Genomic DNA, 26,786 nt, shown 5'->3' on the forward strand with positions numbered 1-26,786 from the left:
AGACAGCATATATATGGGTCTTGTTTTTGTATCCATTCAGCCAATCTGTGTCTTTTGGTGGGAGCGTTTAGTCCATTTACATTTAAAGTAATTATCGATATGTATGTTCCTATTCCCATTTTCTAAATTGTTTTGGGTTCGTTATTGTAGGTCTTTTCCTTCTCTTGTGTTTCTTGCCTAGAGAAGTTCATTTAGCATTTGTTGTAAAGCTTGTTTGGTGGTGTTGAACTCTCTCAGCTTTTGCTTGTCTGTAAAGGTTATAATTTCTCCATCAAATCTGAATGAGATCCTTGCTGGGTAGAGTAATCTTGGTTGCAGGTTTTTCTCCTTCATCACTTTCAGTATGTCCTGCCACTCCCTTCTGGCTTGCAGAGTTTCTGCTGAAAGATCAGCTGTTAACCTTATGGGGATTCCCTTGTGTGTTATTTGTTGTTTTTCCCTTGCTGCTTTTAATATGTTTTCTTTGTATTTAATTTTTGACAGTTTGATTAATATGTGTCTTGGCGTATTTCTCCTTGGATTTATCCTGTATGGGACTCTCTGTGCTTCCTGGACTTGATTAACTGTTTCCTTTCCCATATTAGGGATGTTTTCAGCTATAATGTCTTCAGATATTTTCTCAGTCCCTTTCTTTTTCTCTTCTTCTTCTGGAACCCCTATAATTCGAATGTTGGTGCGTTTAATGTTGTCCCAGAGGTCTCTGAGACTGTCCTCAATTCTTTTCATTCTTTTTTCTTTATTCTGCTCTGCAGTAGTTATTTCCACTATTTTATCTTCCAGGTCACTTATCTGTTCTTCTGCCTCAGTTTTTCTGCTATTGATCCCATCTAGAGTCTTTTTCATTTCATTTATTGTGTTGTTCATCATTGTTTGTTTCATCTTTAGTTCTTATAGGTCCTTGTTAAATGTTTCTTGCATTTTGTCTATTCTGTTTCCAAGATTTTGGATCATCTTTACGATTATTACTCTGAATTCTTTTTCAGTAGACTGCCTATTTTCTCTTCATTTGTTAGGTCTGGTGGGTTTTTATCTTGCTCCTTCATCTGCTGTGTGTTTCTCTGTCTTGTCATTTTGCTTATCTTACTGTGTTTGGGGTCTCCTTTTTGCAGGTTGCAGGTTCGTAGTTCCTGTTATTTTTGGTGTCTGTCCCCAGTGGCTAAGGTTGGTTCAGTGGGTTGTGTAGGCCTCCCGGTGGAGGGGACTAGTGCCTGCGTTCTGGTCGATGAGGCTGGATCTTGTCTGTCTGCTGGGCAGGTCCACGTCTGGTGGTGTGTTTTGGGGTGTCTGTGGACTTATGATTTTGGGCAGCCTCTCTGCTAATGGGTGGGGTTGTGTTACTGGCTTGCTAGTTTGGCATAGGATGTCCAACACTGTAGCTTGCTGGTCGTTGAGTGAAGCTGGGTGCTGGTGTTGAGATGGAGATCTCTGGGAGATTTTCGCCGTTTGATATTATGTGCAGCTGGGAGGTCTCTTGTGGACCAGTGTCCTGAAGTTGGCTCTCCCACCTCAGAGGCACAGCACTAACTCCTGGGTGCAGCACCAAGAGCCCTTCATCCACACGGCTCAGAAGAAAAGGGAGAAAAAGTAGAAAGAAAGAAAGAATTAGTAGAAGTAGAAAGAAAGAAAGGAGGGAGGGAGGAACTAAGGAAGGAGGGAAGGAAGGAACAAAAGAAAGAAAGACGATAAAGTAAAATAAAATAAAGATAAAATATAATAGTTATTAAAGTAAAAAAATAATTATTAAGGGGAAAAAACCCAAAAAACAATAAAACGGATGGATAGAACCCTGGCACAAATGGTGGAAGCAAAGCTATAGAGACATAATCTCCCACAGAATCATACACATACACACTGACAAAAAGAGGAAAAGGGGAAAAAATCATAAATCTTGCTCTCAAAGTCCACTTCCTCAATTTGGGATGATTCGTTTTCTGAAGGAGGGAAGGAAGGAAAGAAAGAACGAAGATAAAGTAAAATAAAAGTTATTAAAATAAAAAGTAATTATTAAGAAAAAAGTTAAAAAAAATACGGACGGATAGAACCCTCGGACAAATGGTGGAAGCAAAGCTATACAGACAAAATCTCACACAGAAGCATACACATACACACTCACAAAAAAAGGAAAAGGGGAAAAAATAATCTTGCTCTCAAAGTCCACCTCCTTAATTTGGGATGATTCGTTATCAATTCAGGTATTCCACAGATGCAGGGTACATCAAGTTGATTGTGGAGCTTTAATCCGCTGCTTCTTAGGCTGCTGGGAGGGATTTCCCTTTCTCTTCTTTGTTCTCACAGCTCCCAGGGGCTCAGCTTTGGATTTGGCCCTGCCTCTGCGTGTAGGTCTCTGAGGTCGTCTGTTCTTCGCTCAGACAGGACGAAGCCTGTTAAAGGTTAAAGGAGCCGCTGATTCAGGGGCTCTGGCTCACTCAGGCCGCGGGGAGGGAGGGGCACGGAGTGCGGGGTGAGCCTGCGGCGGCAGAGGCTGGCGTGACATTGCATCAGCCTGAGGCGCGCCGTGCGTTCTCTCGGGGGAGTTGTCCCTGGATCACGGGACCCTGGCAGTGGCGGCTGCACAGGCTCCCCGGAAGGGGGGTGTGTGGATAGTGACCTGTGCTCGCACACAGGCTTCTTGGTGGCGGCAGCAGCAGCCTTAGCATCTCATGTCTGTCTCTGGGGTCCGCACTTTTAGCCGCGGCTCGCGCCCGTCTCTGGAGCTCCTTTAAACATCGTTCTTAATCCCCTCTCCTCGCGCACCAGGAAATAAAGAGGGAAGAAAAAGTCTCTTGCCTCTTTGTCAGGTCCAGACTTTTCCCCGGACTCCCTCCCGGCCAGCTGTGGCACACTAACCCCCTTCAGGCTGTGTTCATGCTGCCAACCCCAGTCCTCTCCCGGTGCTCCGACCGAAGCCCGAGCCTCAGCTCCCAGCCCCGCCTGCTGCGGCGGGTGAGCAGACAAGCCTCTTGGGCTGGTGAGTACCGGTCGGCACCAATCCTCTGTGCGGGAATCTCTTTGCTTTGCCCCCCGCACCCCTGTTGCTGTGCTCTCCTCCGCTGCTCCCCACCCCCACCCGCAGTCTCCGCCCGCGAAGGGGCTTCCTAGTGTGTGGACACGTTTCCTCCTTCACACCTCCCTCCCACTGGTGCAGGTCCCATCCCTATCCTTTTGTCTCTGTTTATTCTTTTTTTTTTTTTGCCCTACCCAGGTACGTGGGGGGTTTCTTGCCTTTTGGGAGGTCTAAGGTCTTCTGCCAGGGTTCACTAAATGTTCTGTAGGAGTTGTTCCATGTGTAGTTGTATTTCTGGTGTATCTGTGGGGAGGAAGGTGATCTCTGCGTCTTACTATTCCACCATCTTCCTGGCAGTCCTACCATACTGTCTTGATCACTGTAGCTTTGCAGTATAGTCTGAAGTCAGGGAGCCTGATTCCTCCAGCTCCGTTTTTCTTTCTCAAGATTGCTTTGGCTATTCGGGGTCTTTTGTGTCTCCATACAAATTGCAAAATTTCTTGGTCTAGTTCTGCGAAAAATGCTATTGGTAATTTGATAGAGATTGCATTGAACCTGTAGATTGCTTTGGGTAGTATAGTCATTTTCACAATATTGATTCTTCTAATCTAGGAGTATAGTATATCTCTCTATCTGTTTATATTATCTTTGATTTCTTTCATCAGTGTTGAAAATTCTAAAGATGCCACCAGAAAACTACTAGAACTAATCAATGAATTTGGTAAGGTTGCAGGATACAAAATTAATGCACAGAAATCTCTTGCATTCCTATACACTAACAAAAGATCAGAAAGAGAAATTAAGAAAACAATCCCATTTACCATTGCAACAAAAAGAATAAAATACCTAGGAATAAACCTACCTAAAGAGACAGAAGACCTGCCTGAAGGGAGAAATTGGGGGACCATCGGGAGGGCAGAGGATCAAAAGGGAGCGTGGCCAGGTTTCCACATTTTTAAGTGTAAAAAGCAAAGATGACTATTAGCCTTTCTGTGAGAACAGTTACTCGATTTTGCTTCCTGGCCCACAAAGCCTAAAGTATTTATTGTCTGGCCCTTTTATGGGCACATTTTGCTAACTCCTGGTGAATTTTGTGTTGTAAGCTCAGAATATTTAATTCTACCCTGTGGGTGACAAATGCCATTAAGCAGAGGATGAACATGTTTTACATTAAATATGTATATATGTATATATATGGAAAAAGTACAGAGGTGAACTCAAGGAAAGAGGAGGGCTAAAAAAAATAAAAAACAGTTATAAACCTACTTCTCTAGTCTAGAAAAGGGGCAGTATTCAAAGAGGATAATTATTTGCATTGGGTATTTGAAAACACATGCATCATTTTCCCCATAAACAAATGAAATTTAGATTTGAAGATTAACTCTCCATAATCCACACGACCCTTGGGGAGAAGATTCTGAATCACAGCTCTTGACTATATCCACGCATCTTAAGTGCCATTGCCCCACACTCTGCAGTGACCGGGTATGATCACTCCAGAAAATGTGGGTGTCCAGAGCTGAGAACTCTAGATAGTTGTGTAAATGTCTACACAGATCTGACTAGGAAAACTCTAAAAGGAGATAATTAATGGAAAGGGAACACATCTTTGAGTTCCTATTTAGGCAATAATTGGACATGACCACGTCCTCATTGCATTCTCAGGGAGGAGATAAAACAGCACAGATAGAATAATCTATACCTCTAGTGTCTGGACTTGATTCTGTCCCTGATTTGCTGATCAGTTCCAACTGAGAGGGTGAGGATGGTGGTTCTTAGAAACTGAATGATAGGGCTGTGGAAATGGGGTTCAACCACAAGGACAACAGCTGCTTTCTCTCCAGCTTCACTGGAAAGCAAGGGAAGACTGTGATCTGAACCCTTCTGTAATGGCCCGGGCTCTCCCAAGCCCCTTCCCTGCCCTTGCATTAACTGCTTTGCTGTGAGATGGAAAGACTCCAACCCAGAGGGATGCAGGCTTCTAGATGCTTCTTTTCTCTCCCTTTGAGTCTTTCTGATCGGCAAAACTGATACTCAATCTTCCAGAGAAGTAAAAGACCAGTATTGGTGACGATGCTGTCTTTGCACACAGCTTGTGAGGAGTCCAAGACCATGTTCAGTGTCATTGGTGCCAACTGGTTCAAGCCTTGCTTCATGGAGCTTCTGGAATTTGAACAGAACCAGCCAATGGCAAGAGGTGGTCCCCATTGTTTATCTGTACAGGTGGGCCAGCAGGGGCTAGATGCCTCCATGCCCTTAGGAAGGCTCACAGGAGGAGGAAGATTGATGCCACGTTAATACAACCTCACATCCTCGGGGACTACCCTGCTCTGGTCCTCATCTAGGCTATGAGTGGCTGTTGGCAGGTGTTAGCCAGCCTTCTGGTCACTGTTCCTTTGAATAACTCTCTTCCTGTGTCCCACTGCTGCCCAGTCACCGTCATCATCTCTAGTCACCATCCCGATTTCTCTCCGAACCTCACAGGGAAGTTTCTCACTGAGCTCTCTCTCACTGCATCATCTGTTTGCATCTCTCTTCACAGGTCTTAAAGTGGCCTGATAAAGACAATATGGAGAAAAACGCAGGGGCACCTAGCAGCTCTGAGTCTCCTGTGATATATGTGGTGGTCTTGTCCCTTCTGTGGCTTGGACTGTGTTCTCACAATCCCCAAGTCTGCTCTTCTTCAAGAGAAGAGGTGGGCATCCCCAAGCTGGCTATAACCTCCAGTCCTTCCTGTTGTGTTTCCTGATATGTAGGACAGAATTGCAAGTACCGCTTCACAGTACTCCTGGTGAAAGGTGCTGTTGTCTTGAACTAAGGTATCTACTTTAAAGATTAGAGAGGTAGACGAAACTGAGATGTGTTTGGAAGCTGGACCAAAAGTTCTTGGAGATTACAAGAAGGAGAAAGAATCAAGAGTCAAAGATGTGGTTTAAGAATCAGGCTTTTGGGCAACTCTAAGGCTGGTGATACAATTCATTGAGACTGGTGACATGAGGGCAGGGGTCGGGTGGGTTCAGCTCAGACGTACTGATTTGGAAAAGTCTTCCGAATGGAGATGCCCATTGGGTATACGGATTTGAAGCTCTGCAAAGAGGTGATCAGGAGGAAAGCATCTTGAATCTCTCCATATTTCAGGGGCTAATTAAAGTCATGTGAGTCATTGAGGAAAACTAGAGGGAGTGTTTAGAAGGAAAAGAAAAGAGGACTTCAGACTTTTGGGGATGATCACATAACGTATGGACCATAAAGAAAACTGAGAAGGGGCAGGCAGAGAGAAGGCAGGATGGAATTGATCCAATATTTGGGTAGAGAGAGGTCCACTCGTCAGGTACCACTGCATGTGACAGCAGTGATGACGTCTGGGCTTAAATGCAGCCCATCCCAGCAGAGGAAGGTTATTCTTTCTGATGACTTTAATGTCTCTGGGAAACAAGAGGAGATTTAGACGGCTAAGAACAAGAGCAGAGGTGACACGGCGGGAGGAGAGTGAAAGTTTGAAATGTCTGTTACAGGAAATGAGAGCAAAAATTGAACCAGGCCTAGAGTTATAGATGTGACAGTCTTCATCATGGAGGTGGTAGATAGAAATAGAATGATGACCATACCCAGGGAAAGTGTGCAGAATTTAGTAAAAACTGAGACTGACAACAAGATCCTCAAATAAATAAAGTGAAATACATGTATCTCAAGGTGGGATAAGCATCCTTGGCATCCTGTCTGAGCAAAAGCCATCTTAGATAAATGCGTCTTTCATTTCCTGAATTGACATTATGAGCTCATCAGATACGTTTTCCCAAATGAGGTGTGCCTGGCAGAGGAGCACTCAGACTTCCACGAGGGGCGGATATCGCAGGGGGTGTTGCAAAGAGGGAGCCAGACTCATTCGTCACCAAGAGAATAAAAGAGCTGTGTATAGAATGAACGGAAAGTTCCGACACTCAGCTGATTTCCAGAGTCGGTGGGTCACACCCACAGATATTAACTGAGCACCTACCTAGTACAAAGGGTGCACTTGAGATTCCTTCCCTTCCTCCATTCAAACCCAAGCAGCCCAAACCCAGGGTCCCTGGGTAAGGATCTCATTCCATCTGATACCAGCAGAGCTGAGGTCACTTTTGGCTCCTTGCAGAAGCCCTGCAAAATACACAGGAGTCTATGAAGAAGGACAGTTGGTTGTAAACCTCATCACTTGCCAAAAAACGTGGGTGGCAGGCCAGACTCCATTACTCAGATCACACTCAGAAAATACAGAAATCCAAGCTGTCGCCTGACATTTGACTAAAGAGTGTTTAGATTGTGTTCTTGTGATGAGGTCTCTCCCTTTCTGAGCAGCCCTCCATTTAGGAAGTCAACACGACATCACGTCCTACAGGAACCACAAGCAAATACATGCTCAAACCCCCCGTATTCCTTTTGAAGGAGGCAAGTAGTGCTTTTAAAAAATTTTTACTGGAGTGTAGTTGCTTTACAATGTTGTGTTAGTTTCTGCTGTACAGCAAAGTGATTCAGCCATACGTATACATATATCCCCTCTTTTTTGGATTTCCTTCATTTAGGTCACCACAGAGCACTAAGTAGAGTTCCCTGTGCTACTGCATTTGACAGATAAAGTGTCTAAAGCACAAAGAAGTGAATCGAATGCCGAGTCCTTCTAAGTTAATCTCTGAAGGGAGAAGTCTCCACTGATTCTTCATAATGTTGCGAGTTTAGGAAAAACAAACCAAAACAAAACAGAAATTCTGTTTTTAAGAAACAATAAGGTAAAGACCAGTTAGACTTGGATCAGGTTTGCCTGACAAACAAGCAGGTGGTTAATGCTATTAAAAAATTAATCATTGTATGATTAAAAAAACCACAGATGGATGGATGGGTGAGTGGATGGACAGATGGAAGGATGGATGGATGGGTGAGTGGATGGACAGATGGATGGATGGATGGATGGGTGATGAGTGGATAGATGATAGATAATAGGTACATAGTTGGATGGATGCGTAGATAGATGAATGAATAGATAATTGATAGATAACAGATACATGGATTGGTGGATGGGTAGATGTGAGAGAGAGAGAGAGAGAGATACAGATAGCTCATGGCCAGCATTACCTGGCACTGAATACTGAAATGTGAGTCAATCATAACACAGTGAAAAAAGCTCTGAGTTTGGTTTCTTGGGATCAGTGCTTCATTGTGTGACCTAGAACCAGCCCCTTAACTTCCTGAGCCTACTTTGCCTTATCTATAAACTAGAGATCAGCGTGTAACCCTTGTGGAGTTTTTAGTGATAGTACCATGATTATGAATAACTAACGTTCTCCTGAATATCAGTCATTGGGTTAAGAATTTTATATAGAGTATCTCACTTGGTCCCTAAGACAATCCTGTGAGGGAGATTATTTTACTAATACCTCTTTCAGACAAAGGAAAAGGAGGCATAAAGATTTCCTCAGTGGTCTGAGGTCACAGAGCTATCAAGTTGAGAAGCCAGACCCCAACTCAAGTCTGTCTCTGCTGAAGACATTTTTACCACTATGCCTAAGGCACTGGGCATGAAAGTGTTTGGGAAATTGCCAAGTGAAATACAAAGCAAGCACACATTAGTAAAGTCCATGTAAGATGTAATTCCCTAAAGCAAACAGAACACCTCAGAAGCACACCTTGCCTGTGACTTGGCTTAATTCCGGGAAATGCCAAATCCTGGCACACGTTTCCACATAGCCATTTGTGCTGGAGCCCAGGAGGTGCTAGGAAAGGGGGGAGGTCTCGGTAGCATCTTACCCTGAGGAGCCACAGTAAATTACCAGATATGGCCTCAATGCAGAAATTGGACTCCCCAGTCTGCATAATGTACAGAGCTCCCGTCTTTATCACAGGGACCCTCCTTACTCGACTCCCGCCCCGCTTGCTGTAGGAGGGCAGGCTCTTGGAGATGGTTCTCCCACCAGAGTGACTTGGGCTGCTCCCGGGAATCTGGGGCCCCTCCTCCAGCTCCTGTCTGCCCCGGTGCCATGGCCCATACGATTGGACGGAACCTAAAACAACCACACAGCAGCTCTTCCTTTGGTGGGACCACACGTGCTCCGTGAGAAATACCGGCGCAGCTTTTGCCCTGACCAACTCCAGGAGTGCAAGCTGAGCCCGAGGCAGACATCTCTCCTCTGACCAGCCCATCAGCAGTTAGCCCTGTGGGTTTCTCAGAAGGAAGTGAGAACCGAGCACATTCCAGCCCTCCTACCACAGACTCTTGAAGCTTCATTGAAGCCACCCTCCTCTTGTTCATGGGGAGGGGGCTGGGGAGGCCTTCAAGCAACATTTTCTCCAGAGAAAGCTCTTTAACAACCATCTCTCCTTCTAGCCAACAACTGATCCTTTCATTTTATTCCCTCCATGTCGGTAAAGGGTTTAAAACCCCTAAATTGAGTCTAACTTGTGAGTGTTTGTGTCTGTCTGAGATGTTACACGCCCTCAGACTCCTCACTTTGGAATCTGGTATCTATTGTCTAAAGGTCTTGACCTCTTAGCATTTAGCATGTGACATTATTCTCAGATCCTGGTTCTGCCATCCTAGGACATTGGCATTGTGATGATTCCCCACTCACAGAGGGTAGAAAGGTAAACTGTCCTAGGTCACACAGGAAGGGACAAAGCTGGACTTTAAGTTCCTTGGACTTGAAGCCTAGGCTTTGATGATGCTGTTGTTCTCTATTGCTTCTCGAATGTGCTGACTATCCAGGGCTCGTCTTCAATGACTGAAATTTTTGGTACAGACAGGGCTTGCTGACTTCTCCCCACCCCCAAGGCCGCCTGAGCAGCTTCAGCTTTCGTGGAAAATCTACGCAATGACCATATGTCTCCTCAGTTCTCACGACCCAACCTCAGCTCTTCAGGACCACTCATACCCGTGGCTACCACGTCCTCTCCTTACTGCTCCCTCCCTCAGCTGTCACAGATACTTCTCAGGGAATAGTATCCAGACCACCAGTCCCTTGATGCATCTAGTGACTTTGTCTCTATCCGTTCCCTCCTAGGCTTTCCTTCCCCCCCGCCCCTTATTTCTTTCCCATCCTGCGTGGCCAGTCTTCTGGCGAGAGTTAGCTAATGTCCTGTCTCTACTTCATTAGCACTCAGTCTATAGAAACATGACTCAGTTTTCTTTGTCTCTTTGCTCCCAATAGGCACTACTGTGGGATACCATGTGTAGCAATTGCTATTTTCTCTTTTTTATCTCAGCTAGTATATCATCTCCTTAGGGAAGCCTCGCCTAAATCAATATAACCGAGTGGAGTTCTTCTCTGCTGAATGCATCTGTAACCCCTGTACTCACCCACCACAAACTTTAGTCCTTACCAGAATGTAAATTCCTCGAGGGCAGGAATGGTATTTTGTGTACCAAGTTTCCTTCACTTAGAGAATTTGACAAACCATAGGGGCTCCTCAAATACGTGGTTGGTTTCTTTTTTTTTTTCTTGAGTTACTTTTGACATAAGATATTGTGTGAGTTTAAGTTGTACAATGGATTAATTTGAGATATATAAATATATCTCATATATATATATATATTTCTTTGTTCATCTGTTGATGGACTCAAGTTGTTTCCATATCGTATTGTGAATATTATTGCTATTGTGAGTAATGCTGCAATGAAGAACAGTATGGAGGTTCCTCAAAAAATTAAACATAGAACTAGCTTACGGTCCAGCAAGCCCACTTCTGGGTAGATATGCAAAGGAAATGAAAACGGGTCACCCAAGATACGTATGCATGCCCATGTTTATTGCAGCATTATTTACAACAGTCAAATACAAATACTCATTGAGTGGATGAAAAAACTGGCAGTAAGAGGATCCAACTAGGTTGGTAGAAAAACTGATCAATAGACAGGTAGAGGTAAAGTTTTTGAGAAGGCAGCTTTGTAGAATAATCCGGATGGAAAGAAATAGGTGGAACTTGGCCCCAAGACGAGACTTAGGAGCCTCATAGGAAGGAATTGATGGTGAAACATCAGTGAGCAGTTGTCAGGGCAATTTCTACTTTCCAGAGGGAGAAGGAAAACCAAAGAAATGCCTCATGTTATTATTCATGAAAAGAGCTTAATGGCCAAGTGGGAACATTTGTTAGGGGAAAAATTGAAAGGAAGAGTCTAAAAGCTAAGACAGCCTGCTGACTCTTTTCGAATAGCTTGCTAGAAGTCCAGGATAAAGGCATGCCAAGGAAGCAAAAGACCTGGCACTTTAAAGAAAACAACAAAAGCACACACACAGCTCTTCATGGTCAACTGGCAAAATAAAATAGGTTTTTCTCCTGCCATTTTTCAAAACTGGAGAGGCAGGCTAACTGAGGAAAACAGGAAGGCATACACTAGAAATTAGACATGCTTTAAAAAAAAGAATTTAAGAGAGTATTGGTAAAGGACTCCAAGGATAAATATAATAGACTCTTTATATTCACAGAAAGGGCGAGGTCAGCTAGAATCTCTGGGAGCTGGTTAAATGGGTGTTGTGCAAAGTTAGAACTCATAGAAACAATATAAACAATAACACAAGAAAACCATTTCAGTAACTGCTAGTCATATGCCAGGCACCGTTACCAGTATTTTATATACATGGCTTCATTTAATCCCCAGGACTTCCTGATATTCATCTCATTTTACAAATGAGGAAACTGAGGCACAGAGATGTTGAGTATTTGCCCAAAATCACACAGGTGGTAAGTAACAGATTTGAGATATGAATGCAGGTTTGAATCTAGATTGTGTATATTCTGTGCCTTAGAATTTGCTAGGGAATTACCAGACAGATCAGTTATTGGGTCAATTCCTAGAAAATACACAGGGTAAACTGGCAAGCCCCAGATATAAATACAGCAGATAAAGACTAGATGGCAACTATCTGAGGGGGTCATTGAAAGATTGTGGTGGTTTTGACACACAGCCTCCAAGCTAGAGTGATGGGTAATGTGATCTATGCCTCAGCCCCAACCCATCCCCCACCTCCAAAATACTGAATACGTAAACCCAGAGGAAACTACAGAGCAGTGAGCTTAGATTTCATACTAGATAAGTTAGGGCCACCTATAACCAAAGTTAGTTACTGGGTACTTAACAAAATGTCATCCAGCCTAGAAAAAGCCACCCTGTGGTTAGTAAAAAAAGCAATACCTGCCTGTCTCATCAGCCAGTGCAAGATGCATGTTTTTTGGGGGTTTTTATTGGCTATGCTGGGTCCTCTCTGCTGCCTGCGGGCTTTCTCTAGTTGTGGCGAGCGGGGGCCACTCCTCGCTGCAGTGCGCCAGCCTCTCATTGTGGTGGCTTCTCTTGCTGTGGAGCACAGGCTCTAGGCGCGCAGGCCTCAGCAGTTGTGGCATGCGGGCTTCAGTAGTTGTGGCACATGGGCTCTGGACTGCAGGCTCAGTAGCTGTGGCACTCGGGCTTAGTTGCTCCGTGATGTGTGGGATATTCCAGGACCAGGGCTCGAACCCTTGTCCCCTGCATTAGCAGGTGGACTCTCAAACACTGAGCCACCAAGGAAGTCCTGAGCTGCATGTTTTAATTCACCCCAAAGGGTTAAATAAAAGCTGATGGCTCTGATAGATTTTGACATTATTTATTTTGATGTTATTTGAGATCTTGCCTTGTTCCAAAGAGGCTTAGGAGAGATGAATAAAACACAAGTTAAATTAAAAGAGAAAGCAATAAAAATGCAAAGATAGGAACAAAAACTATGGCCAGAAATTGGTCTAAACCCTCATCACCTTGGTCCAACACACACACACACACTCACACACACACACAAACACACGAACAAAAACATTGTCAATTGTACTGTTTACAGTTTCAAAGAGATTGAAGCAAATCAATTGCTCAGGAGAATTGATTTGTTTTTGATACTAGCAGGAAGGAATTTATTCTGGGAGTTCTTGTAAAGAGGACCCTGTGTAATGTAACTAGCAAATTCTCATCATCTATTATGGTGAACATAGGACCGAGTTTCAAAAACCTATTTCTTACATTTACTCTCAATATAGATGGAAAGCATCAGAGCAAAGCATTGTATAAAAAATTCCCAGAGGGGGTAGACTCTGATACCTTTGAAACAGTTTTGTGCCAGAGATTTATTTATTCAGGTTATTAAAGGATTGTTAAATGGTTTAATTGTTACTTGGCAGGCAAGATTAGGGATAAACTGTTAGTTCTTCAAATGAAAAACTATCCTTCCTGGGAATGAAAACCCTTATAAATGATCTGGAGGGAAATGTGTAGAGTGAACTCTTTGGGATTGGTGATGGTGCTAAATTATCTGAGGTTGTGTATGTATTCGTTTATTCATCCACCAAAGTTTTATTAGATACTATTATTTTCCAGGCAAACGTAGTATTAGGTTCTGGGACTACATTAATCTTCATCCTCATGGAAATTCCATTCTTGCTGATAAACCACAGGACTCTTTCGTAAAACTGGACAAGATGGCAAAATACTGTCAGATGCTTTTAATGAAAAATGTGGGGTGGTTGCACTTTGTGTAAGAGCTGCATTCCTGAAAACCTAGCAGAATTCAAGACTAATTTTCCCTTAGGAACACATGCACAAGTGGACTGGAGGAGCAAAGTTAATTTGTGGACCATATACTCTTTCAACCGTTATTACAGATTTTTGCTTTAAGACTGCTTTTTATTTCCTCAGCAATCTCTCCAGTGCTTCTCTTCATACTCTCTCAAAACTAACAGCAGAGCACATGTTAATAGTCTGACCTACTTCATAGTGTTTTATCACAACTTACATGTTTCTAGAAGTTAGTGATTTCCAGGTACAAATTTCAGCAGCAGCTCTAGTACCACAACATAGTAAATGTTTGGATAATATTGCTAAAGGAGATCTTTTTTGGGGGATTCCATTAATAATAATAATGCATATTAAATGATAAATTGTAATAGTAGTAATACATATTAAGAGCAATAGGATGGTTACCAAAATTGCTGAGGAATACTGATGCATGTTAATTGTCACGCACTTCATAAAATACTGACAAAAATGATGTTTTTTTTAATCAGGCAAAGTTTTGTTGTCTTGTGGCAATGACAGAAAAAGTTATAATTGAGTCTGTCAGTCAGATTTAAAATTTTGCAATTCTTAGCAGTTTTTAAAAAATTGAGATCTGTACATTTTGGGGGTATAAGCCATGAATATTAAATAATATTTTGTACTGTACTGTTTCAAATTTGCCTAATTCAAATTCACATAAAGTGTGAATTTCATGTGAGCTTTTTGGAGCCAGGCAGCCTTGACTCCTAGCTTCACCATGTAAACCTTTGGCCAAAGTTCATACATCGTTAAACTTTAGAATCAGGAATTGTGAGTTAGGAATCTAGAAAATAAATAAAGCAAAGGAGACAGATCCCAGGAATGAACTGTTGAACAGTTGCCCTTCATGCCAGTAATAGTCTCTCTTTTGTGTACTTGGCCTTAGTTTTACGGGGACTGCAATCAATCAATGTATAATCAATCAATGTGATATCCCATATTAACAGAACAAAGGATAAAAATCACACAGTCATCTCGATAGTTGCGGAGAAAACACTTGACAAAATTCAAGGCCATTTAATGATAAAAACACTCAGCAAACTAGGACTAAAAGGAAATTATTTCATTATAACAAAGGTCATATTTGAAACGTCCACAGATAACATCACACTCAGTGGTGAAAAACTGAAAGCTTTTCCTCTAAGGTCAGGAACAAGACAAAAAATGCCCACTCTCACCACTTCTATTCAACATAGTACTAGGAGTTCTTGCTTGAGCAATTAGGTAAAAAAAGAAATAAACGGCTTTCAAACTGGAAAGGAAACTGTAAAATTATCTCCATTTGCAGATGACATAATCTTATAAGTATTGTAGAAAACCCTAAAAGCTTTCACACACTGTTAGAACTAATAAATAAATTCAGTGACGTTTCAGGATATAAAATCAATACACAAAAATCAGTTGCATTTCTATATATTAGCAACAAATAGTCCAAAAGGGAAGTTAAGAAAACAATCCTATTTACGGTGGCATAGAAAAGAATATAATACTTGGGAATAAATATTACCAAAGAGTCAAAAGACTTGTACACTAAAACTACAAAATATTGCTAAAAGAAATTTAAAATGACACAAGTAAATGGGAACATAACCTGTGTTTATGGATTAGAAGAGTTAATACTGATTAAATGTCTGTAGTATGCAAAGCAATATACAGAGTCAATGCAATCCCTATCAGAATTCCAGTGGCATTTTTTATAGGAATAAAAAAATTCCTAAAATTTATACAGAATCACAAAAGACAGAATAGCCAACACTATCTTGAAAAAGAACAACAAAGCTAGAGACCTCACATGTCCTGATTTCAAAACACATAACAAAGCTACAGGAATCAAAACAGTATGGTACTGGCATAAAGATAGGCATATAGATCAATGAAACAGAATAGAGAGCTCAGAAGTAAACCCATGATTATACAGTCAACTAGTCATTGATAAATATGCCAAGAATACGAAATGAGGAAAACGTTTCTTAATAAATGATGTTGGGAAAACTGGATATCCACATGCAAAAGAATGAAGTTGGACCTTTATCTTACACCATATACAAAAATCAACTCAAAATGGACTAAAGACTTAAATTTAAGACCTGAAACTGTAAAACTCCTAGAAGAAAACAGGAAAGTCTTTATGGCATTGGTCTTGGCAGTGATTTCCTGGATATGACACCAAAAGCACAAGCAACAGAAGAAAAAAAAGGGTGAGGGGGAGTACAACAAACTAAAAAGATTCTGCACAGCAGTGGAACCATTAACAGAGTGAAAAGGAAACCTATGAAATGGAAGAAAATATATGAAATCATTTATCTGAAAAGGAATTAATATCTAAAATAGGAATTCCTATAATGCAACAACAACAACCCAAATTGCTTTGATTAAAAAAATAGGCAAAGGACTTCTATAGGAATTTCTCCAAAGAAGACATACAGATGGTCAACAGGTATATGCCAAGACATTCAACATCATTAACCATCAGGAAAATGCAAATCAAAACCACAGTGACATATTACCTCACATCTGTAAGAATGGTCATCATCAAAAAAATCAGAAAACAAGAAGCACTGGTGAGGATGGGGAGAAATTGAAGCCCTTATGTACTTTTGGTGGAAAACGTAAAATGGTGTATCTGATAAAAAAAAAATTAAAAACAAAACTACTATATGATCCAGCAATTCCACTTTTGTGTATTTATCCAAAAGCATTAAAATCAGGATCTTTAAGAGAGATCTACACTCCCATGTTAATTGCAATATTATTCACAACGACCAAGAGCTGGAAACAGCCTAAAGTGTATATTATCAAATGATTGGTTAAAGAAAATGTGGTATATACATGCAATGGAATATTATGCAGCCATAAAAAAGGAAGGAAATTCTGTCATGTTACAGCCTGGATGAACCTAGAGGACATATTGGTAAGTGAAATAACCCAGTCACAGAAGGACAAATACTGCATGATTTCAGTTATAAGAGGTATCTATAGCAGTCAAACTCATTGAAGAAAGTAGAACGGTGGTGGCCAGAGGCTAGGGGAAGAGTGAAATGGGGAGTTACCCTTCAATAGGTATAAAGTTTCAGTTACGCAAGATGAAAAACATTCTAGAGATCTTCTGTACAGCATTGTGGTAGAGCTAAAATACTGCACTGTACACGGAAGCGTTTATTAAGAGGCTAGATCTCATGTTATATATTTTTTACTGTACACACACACATGCATACACAAAGCATGAGCACAGGAGAAACTAAAAAAGAACTAGGAGCCTTAAGCACTCAGGTACATTTTCCTTCAGGAAGAGGGATTTGATATCTCTGACCACAGATTTCATAGATCTCCCCCAATTGAAGGACAACTTGGTCCGTGTTCTGCATCCCCCTCCTAACCACTGCCTGTTGGGCAGCATCTGGACACCACACTCACCCTGGGAGGGGCCTCAAGCCTGAACGGAGCATGGCTCTGACTGCTTGTCCTACGGGCACTCAGCCAGTCCTGTCACTGTGGTTCTAGCTGGCAGAGGGCTGTGCGTTGTTTGCCCAGGAAAACATGGCAGATTGCAACTTCAGGCCTCTTTCCTGGTCAGCTCTTTGTAAAACGGCCACTCAGGTTTTCATTTTTAAATTGGGAAGACTTGGACCCACTTATTCTTTCCTTGTGAAGGAACTGAAATCCACAAGGAACTTTCTTGAACCCTGATGACTTTTGGATTAAATTGAAGCATACGTGTGAAAATGCTGCAATAGGTAATTTCCTGATATAATATATTGAACTATGACTATGCAGTTACTCTTAGGGAGAACTTTACAAATCATTGTGATCCCAATTTAGCTTTTGCATAGGAAAAAACCCCACATAACCATTAAGCTCTTGTCAGTCTTGTCAGTGCAAGAGGCCAGAGCATGGTTTTCCTGTCTTTTCACAGGATATGATGATGACCTACAGAGAATTACTATGATGGCTTTGTCTCAGGGCAGTGACCAGTTGATTTTCCCATTAAAGTTAGACTTTCCTCAACTTAAGAGATTAATATGAGACACATTTCCAATATGCTTTCACTTTACTAAATTGAGGTATGACTAGAAATACTTTTAAGGTAATAAATTCTGATTTTTAATGTAGCCTAAACCTCTATAATCTTATTTTCTAATAAAAATAGAAATTGTCAATAGGGTTTCATTAGTAATATTTAACTGGCACTAAAATAGATGTCATATGCAGAATCTATACTGTGGCTAAAGGCCCATTAAATTCATGTTTGCCATTTGGTCGTACACTTTTTTTTTTTTTTTTAACAGAAAATATGAAGGGTTCTTTTGCTAGGTATGGAGAAGGTAAACACAGTTTCCTGGTTTATTCTTTACTGATATTTAAAAGCAACTGACAAATGCAGAGCCCTGTAGGTGGAGATGCCAGATTTAGCAACAACAGCAGAAAATACAGGATACCCAATTAAACTTAAATTTCAGGTAAACAGTGAATAACTAGTTTGGGTATAAGTATGTCCCATGTAATATTTGAGATATACACTAAAAGAAATGATTTGTTGTTTTTCTGAAATTCAAGTTTAACTGGGTGTCCTATAATTTATCTGGCAAACTTACCTGGCTGACAAAGATTTAAAATAGAAAAAAATTCCCTAATGGTCCTGAACATTGTGAATTCAAATTAAGAGCAGGATGTGGCTCAATTAAACCATCTTCCGTGTGGAGTCTCATGAAGTAAGCCATGACCATAGCCTCATCTGGGCTATTATCATTCGGCTCACCTTGTGTGAGGAATGGACAGGAAAGCAGGAGGCCCAGTCAGCAATGCATGAAAGAGTTCAGTGCAGGAATTATTTTAACAGACTTATGCTGCATGATAAAGCCAGTGGGGAAAGCTTGTTTCCTGAATGTTCTCTCGAGGCCAGAATATTCCAAGCCTATAGAAGCGCTTTATTTGCTTCATACTGTCTGCCATCCTCACGCTGCAAACACACAAACACCCCAAGCCCATCTAGTACCCGCGAAAACATTTTTTCGTATTTTCAATTAGGGTTAAGAAAATGCCTGTTGTCTGGCTAGGCACTATGGATTTTTGCCTTTTCCATTACTTCTGTCTCATGATTCACTCGATACCATCAAAAGATAAATTGCACTGTGTTTTTGCCTAGATCGTTCCAGCACCAAAGGATCTATTAAACCCATACTTCGAAATGAAATCAGTGTGCTATTGCTAAAAGAGCATTCTGAATTTCCAGTTCAAAATGGCAACTGGCTGTCACACCCATAACTTCTTGTTTAAAGACCCATGAAGACAGAAAAAGAATAAAACATTCACCACTACCAACAGCCTAAGACCGAGAGACAAACGAACTAGCATCTGGGGAATGAGGCAAAAGAGCTGATTTTTAAAAACTTACTCAACTTTTCTATCATTGTGTCCCCCCGACATCTTCTTGCAAGAAAATCAGTCTGTGTTTCCCTCTCTGTTTGCCACATTGACTAGGGTCTGTATTAACAGGGACCAGGGGATTAGACAGCCATTCTTCTCCATCTCTTCTGTGCTATGCTATGGAAAAGGTAGGACACTGCTTTTTAAAATCTCAGTGTCCCATGGACATCTTTCTACATCCAGAGATCTAATTCTAGAAGGCAGCTGGGAAGCGGGTACCACCAGTGCTTTCTGGGATTTGACCTTGACTGGGCTGTGCTTGGCATGGCACAATAGGGATGGTTTTAAATAGATCTTAGAAAACAACCCAATCCAAAAATGGGTGGAAGGTCTAAATAGACATTTCTCCAAGGAAGACATACAGATGGCCAAGAGGCACATGAAAAGATGCTCAACATCACTAATTATTAGAGAAATGCAAATCAAAACTACAATGAGGTATCACCTCACACCAGTCAGAGTGGCCATCATCAAAAAATCTACAAACAGCAAATCCTGGAGAGGGTGTGGAGAAAAGGGAACCCTCCTACACTGTTGGTGGGGATGTAAGTTGGTGCAGCCACTGTGGAGAACAGTATAGAGCAGGGGTCCCCACCCCCCAGGCTGCAGACCAGTACAGGTCCGAGGCCTGTTAGGACCTGGGCCACACAGCAGGAGGTGAGCAACGGGCGAGAGAGCCAGCGAAGCTTCATCTGCCACTGCCCATCGCTCCCCATCAGTCACATTACCGCCTGAACCATCACCCCCATCCGTGGAAAAATTGTCTTCCACAAAACTGGTCCCTGGTGCCAAAAAGGTAAAGAAGTTCCTTAAAAAACTAAAAACAGAGCTACCATATGATCCAGCAATCTCACTCCTGGGCATGTATCCAGAGAAAACCACAATTTGAAAAGATACATGTACCCCAATGTTCACTGCAGCTCTATTTACAATAGCCAGGACATGGAAGCAACCTAAGTGTCCATCCACAGATGGATGGATAAAGAAGATGTGGTACATATATACAATGGAATATTACTCAGCCATAAAAAAGAATGAAATAGTGCCATTTGCAGCAACATGGATGGACCTAGAGATTGTCATACTGAGTGAAGTAAGTCAGACAGAGAAAGACAAATACCATATGTGGAATGTAAAAATATGGTACAAATGAACCTATTTACAAAACAGAAATAGAGTCACAGATGTAGAAAATAAACATATGGTTACCAAGGGGGAAGGCTGGGAGGGATAAATAGGGAGATTGGGATTGACATATACACACTACTATATGTAAAATAGATAACTCTTAAGAACCTACTGCATAGCACAGGGAACTCTACTCAATACTCTCTAATGGCTTATATGGGAAAATAATCTAAAAAAAGTGAATATATATATGTATAACTGAATCACTTTGCTGTACAGCAGAAACTAACACAACATTGTAAATCAACTATACTCCAATAAAAATTAATTTTAAAAAAAGAACTTAGAAAGATTTCCAAACAGATATACAAAAATACACAACACATAAAAATCTGCAGTGCTGTCAAAATCTCAGTTGTTGATCAGATTAACTCCAGATGCCCCTTTGCATCTTCTGAGTATGATTCTTAGGAAACTGTGTCCTTATCTTGGCTATTTCCTATGATATTTTCATCTACAACCCTTTCTAGAACTGCTTGTGGATCCAAAGGTGATTCTAATTTAGGATTGATATTTCATTTCATTCATTTGGCCCCTAAGAGCTTCAGTGGGACATGAGACTTTTCTCCTTTTAACAAAATGATGTACGTCAAAGCGGAATCCAACTTTTGACCCCAGAGTCGGAACGTGAGGGCAGATGGTAACCAGCTCAGTCCCCGGTAGCTTATGAAAACCTGCTTCTTCTTAGGATTATTTTGGGGAGGTAAAGCATCAAAGAGGAAGTTAACTGGACTCCCGGACAAATGAGTGTGATATAGGGAGGAGACCTCTGGAGGCATTTGGTGTTCATTAGTGGGCATTCAGTAGCTGCTTTGTCATTTTTCTTGTTTGTCATGAAAAATAAATAGAGTTTAATAGATGATCTAACCTAGCAGGTTTTGGCAACAAAGTAGACTGTGTCCCATTATGAGCTTGATGTGTATAATTTAAAGTAAGATGGAACATAAAACCATTTCCAGCGCACATAGGGGAGTGAGTGACAGATTTAGGCCCTGATTGTGCAGAAATGAAAACCAGTGCTGTCTTGGATGGGGTACTAAATCATGTATTCTCTTTTATGGAGTTTGTGCTGTAAACAGCATATTTCAGAATAATTAACCCTGTCATTTTTTACTTAAAAGTTTGTTTTTAAAAATTGGAGTGCTTTATGTAGAAGGCAGAAGCTTAAGTGCCGTAATAGATTGCATGAAGGCCAGAAGAAATTCGAAGGGCCGGTCCTGTTAACTCACAAAATTGGTCAAAATTACCATCAGTTAGCAGGAATTAAGACAGCCGAGCCAACCCAGGGGGAATTCTGCACTTGGTGGGAAAGATCTTGGGTCCCAACCAGGGCCTCTCGCCTGGCCGGGGTGGTGAGGTGAGCATCCGGGTCTGCAGGAATCATGCCTTTGGCAGGACATGTTGGATAATCATCTCCTATTCCACGGAATAGCATCAGGAATGGATTAACCTGTGCTGCGACTTGAGGGACTCTTATCAGTGAATTGCTCAGATTTTCCGCCTGGTGGGTGAAGCTGAAGCGACCCGATCGTAATCACCCCCAGGGGATTTTCCTTGAGATATATTTCTTGATTTGTTCTCAGATTTGTAGCCTACACTTGGTTTTCTTTGTTCTCAAAATACGAAAATTCTCTCCCGGCAAATTAAAGAACCCAGTGCTTTGCTGCGTTCCGAAGGCCCGTATGTTTTGGAAGAAATTCTCCCCAAGGTCAGGACTCAGGAGAGCCTTCTGCTGCTTCTCCACTCCTTTTCCTCCCGTAACCCATGGGAAGCATCTTTCTCCTCCTCTGTCTTAAGAAAACATCCAGGCGATAAATGCCTAGTGAATAATACATCCTGATGATGTTTATAAATGCACTGTGTTACTGTTGATACAGATATCCCCAATATCTTGCAAGAAGAGGTGTATCTAGCTAGTCCCATTCGTGCATCAGACCAAAAGATTGGGTGACATGCTGAATGGTCCCTAAGGAAAAGGCAACCTTGAAAAATGGGTCGCCAGCATCCCTCTCTTGGAGACTTTGTTGGGAAACTTCTAATGGCATTTCCCTTTCAGTTTCCGTGATCCTGTTCTGATTTCCTTTCCACGTCGTAACACCAGTTGTTCCATCACTGAAGCCCAAGCATGCATAAAATTTATTTCATCGGGTATTTATGAATATGACTACTATTTACTCTCTTACAAATGGTCTCTTATGAAATGGAGAGTTTTTCTTGGGAGTTCAGTGATCCAGCAGGAAAAATCAATATTTGCCCAGAAAAAAAAGCATGCACACAAACACTGACCAAACAGCTACATTCACTCTTCCAAAAGACAACTCAGAGAACAAAAAATAGGACAGTTCGTCCAGGGCCATCCTCCCAAGACACTACACTCAGGCAACCAGGAACATCTCTTATCTGACCCATTGATTGAGTAAAAATAGGTTTCATCCTTTCTGTGCAATCTTCACACGCTCCTGTGACAGAGATTACTGTTCCCACTTTACAGGTGAGGCACCTGTGGTTTGAGAGGTATTGTCCAAGGTCTCATGGCCCGTGAGGGCAGGGCTGGGACTTGTGCTCAGACCAAAGGCCATCACCCTCTTCCCACTACAACAGGGAAGTAGCCAAACAGTCATAACATCCCTAAAGAGACCATGTTACGGCTGTAGTCTCGAAATAATGATACTGACGTCAATCAAGTTTGGGAACCATTCTGCATATTATCCAGATATTTTCTTTTTATAATCTTAAATATCAAGAATGACAATTTTTAATTCAACTATCTGAAGTTTGGTATGAATTAACCTGAAGATTCAAGTATTCATTTTTCTAATTTTGTTATAAAATTATTATTACTATTTTAGTAGTAATAGAACTTGGTTTAAAAAAATTGAAAGAAACTTGAAACCATACGTAGAATTACAGAGTTAACCTTGAACCAAAGTTACTCACTTTAAACTGCTTTTTAGTTGTTACTGTTCTTCTGTCATCCTTTGTGAAGATTCCTGTGCACAGGGTCATACCGTGTATGTGTCTACGAAAACTTTGTAATTTTTCACAAACTGAGTCATTTAGATATACAGTGTTCTACACCTCACTCATTTCAATAATATACATCCCACACCTTGTGTAAACCAGCATATTTAACATCTTTCTTTTGAAAACTATGTAGTGCTATAACCTATACCACCTTCTCGTTGCTGACAAACACACAGGCTGTTTTTGTATTTGACGGCTGATTGTTTTCACGTCTCAAATATCATTATACTCAACATGTATTTGTCAGTATATGCATAGAGAAAATACACACAAAATAGTTGGGTTTACACTTGATGCACTTTTAATTTTAATACATAAGGGCTTAATTGTCCTTCAAATAATGTTTTATCAATAGATTGCTTCTAACAGTGCATGAGAGGTTGTTTTATCCCAGACCATGGGATAAAATCCCATGACCATCAAAATTTCAAACTTTTACCAGATTAGTAGGTAAACTGTGATATTTTATCTCCTGTCCAATTTGCATTTCTTTAACTCTAGGTGAAGATAAGCATCTTTTCATCAGCTATTATTTTTGATGATTATTTTAAAACTTCCTGTTTATTTTTTTCAGACAATCTTTAAGTTTCTTAGAAATATGTTACCAGTGTGATTCCTATGACCTTTGTAAATGACAAAAAAAATAGCCCATAGTCTATCACATATATTGCAGAATTTTTCACTGGTTATATCTTTTGTATCTGGCTCTGTTTATGATATTTTTAACAGCTTTAATTGACATGCAGTAAACAGCAAATGTCTGAAGTATAGCTTTAATTGACATGCAGTAAACAGCAAATGTCTGAAGTATACAATGTGATAGCTTTTGACATCTGTTTATACTGTTGACCATCTCACAGTCAAGATAATGGACACGCCCATCACATTCTTTGTGCCCCTTGGTAATTGTCCCTCCCTCACCTCAGCGCCTATCTACTATGATGGTTTCTATCATATATCACTATGCATTGTCTTGAATTTTATAAATATGAAAGTACAGAATGTAGTGTTTATTGTCTAGCTTCTTCACTCATCATACTTATCTGATACTTGTTTATCTGTTCCTTTATTGATGGACAGTTAGGTTGTTTCCATTTTTATGAACATTTGTGACAAACTGTTGTCTGGCCACATGCTTCCCTTTCTCTTAGGTGTAGGGTTAACTTTCTAAGAAATTTCAAATTGATTTCCAAGGTGGTTATCCCATGTGACATCACCAGCAGCTGAGTATGAGAGCTCCAGTTTCCTCACATCCTTGTCAGCACTTAGTGTGGTCAGTCTTTTTAATTCTAGTCATTTTAATAGGTATTTATCTCATTGTGGTTTTTAGTTGCATTTCACTAATGACTAGTCACTTTGAGTATCTTTTCTTGTGTTTCTTTGCTATTCACATATCTTCATTGGTAGTGTTTACTAAGATCTTTTGCTCATTTACTTGTGGGATTGTTTGATTTCTGTTCTTTTCTCCTTCTTTTGGTTTGATTTCTTATTATTAAGTTTTGAGAGTCATTTATACATTCTGAATACAAGACTATATTATAATATTGTATATTCTTTATATTTAGATGTATTAGACTTGTGCTTTGTAAATATTTTCTCCACATCTGCGGCTTGTCTTTTTATTCTTTTAATGATATCTTTCAAAAAGGAGTTTTTGATTTTGATGAAGTCTGATATCGTTTTTTTTCTTTCATGGATTATGATTTTATTGTATCTAAGAAATCTTTGCATAGTCCAAGGACACAAAGATTTTCTCATATGCTTTCCTCTAGACATTTTAAAATTTAGGTTTTATACCTAGGAATATAATACATTTTTAGTTAACTTTCTATATGGTGCATGGTACAGATTAGAGTTCATGTTCATTTATTTTTCATTTGGATATCCAATTGATCTCCCACCAATTGATCTATCATTTTTGCAAGGACTATTCTTTCTCTGGTGAATTGCCTTTGTACTTTTGTCAAAAATCAGTTGTCCCTCTATGTGTGGAATTATTTCTAGATTCTCTGTTCCATTACAATAATCTGCCCATCTTGATGACAATCCTCCACTGTATTGATTACTTAGCTTTTAATAAGTCTTGAAATCAGGTTGTGTTATTCTTCCCATTTTGTTCTTTTTACAGGGAGTTTTGATTATTCTATATCCTTTGCCTTTCTATATATATTTTAAAACAAATTTATCAATTTCTAAGGAAAATGTCTGTTGAGATTTTGCTTTAATTGCATTGAATCTATTTACATATCACTATATGGAAAATTGTGATATCTTAACAGTATTGTGTCTTCTGAACTATGAACAATATATGTATTTCCATTTATTTAGGTCTTTAATTTCTCTCAGATTTATTTTGTAGCTTTCAGGATGCAGTTCTTTCATATCTTTTCTCAGATTTATCATTATGTGTTTCATATTTTTATGTTGTTATAAATACGTACTACTTATTTTAATGTTCTGTTGTTTATTACTGGTATACGAAAATGCAATTGATTTTATGTATTGATCTTACATTCTGCAACCTTGCCAACCTCACTTACTAGATCTAGTAGACTTTTTGTAGATTTCACTGGATTTTTCTACATAGATAATTATGTTTTCTGTAAATATAGTTTTACTTCTTCCTTTACAATCTTGATATCTCTTACTTCTTTTTCTTGCCTTACTGCATTGGTTAGAACCTTCAGTGCAATGTGAAATAGAAATGATAAGAGCAGAAATCTTTCTTTCTCATCTTAGGGGAAAACATTCAGTTTTTCACTTCTGAGTATGATGTTAGTTGTTGGTTTTTCATAGATGCCATGTTATTCCTAGTTTCTAGAAAATTTTTGCCAGAAATGGATGTTGAATTTTGTCAAATGCTTTTTCTGTGTCTATTGACGTCATCATATATTTTTTCTTTTTTAGAGTGTTGATATGGCGAATTACATTAATTGATTTTTGAAAGTTAAACCAACTTTGCATTCTGGGGATAAACCCACTGATCACAACGTATTATACATTTTAAATATTGTTAAAGTAATGTTTAGGATTTTTGCATGGACTTTTGTGGGTGATGTTGATCTGTCCTTTTCTAGTGCTTTCTTCAAGAAGGTTTGGATCTCAGCTCAGTATGATTGTGTGTGTGTAAGGTGGAGACAGCGGTGATACTTCTTTCTTGGGCAGTCTACTTGAGCTCTAGGGGTAGTGGGCGTTCCTTATATCTGCTATGCTTATATTCTTTTTTTTTTTTTTTGCGGTACGCGGGCCTCTCACTGTTGTGGCCTCTCCCGTTGCGGAGCACAGGCTCCAGACACACAGGCTCAGCGGCCATGGCTCACGGGCCTAGCTGCTCTGCGGCATGTGGGATCTTCCCGGGCCGGGGCACAAACCCGTGTCCCCTGCATCGGCAGGCAGAGAGACTCTCAACCACTGCACCACCAGGGAAGCGCTATGCTTATATTCTTTACATTTATCTTTACTTCTTACTAGCCAATCCTTTCTTATGCCATTGCCCAGCAATAGTTATTAATTCTTTTTTGTTTTTTTTTGTCTCCAAAGGTTTTTTCCTTGTCCTTTTATTTCTTTTAA

This window comes from Phocoena phocoena, chromosome 19 (assembly GCF_963924675.1).
Source record: "Phocoena phocoena chromosome 19, mPhoPho1.1, whole genome shotgun sequence".
Taxonomy (NCBI): Eukaryota; Metazoa; Chordata; class Mammalia; order Artiodactyla; family Phocoenidae; genus Phocoena; species Phocoena phocoena.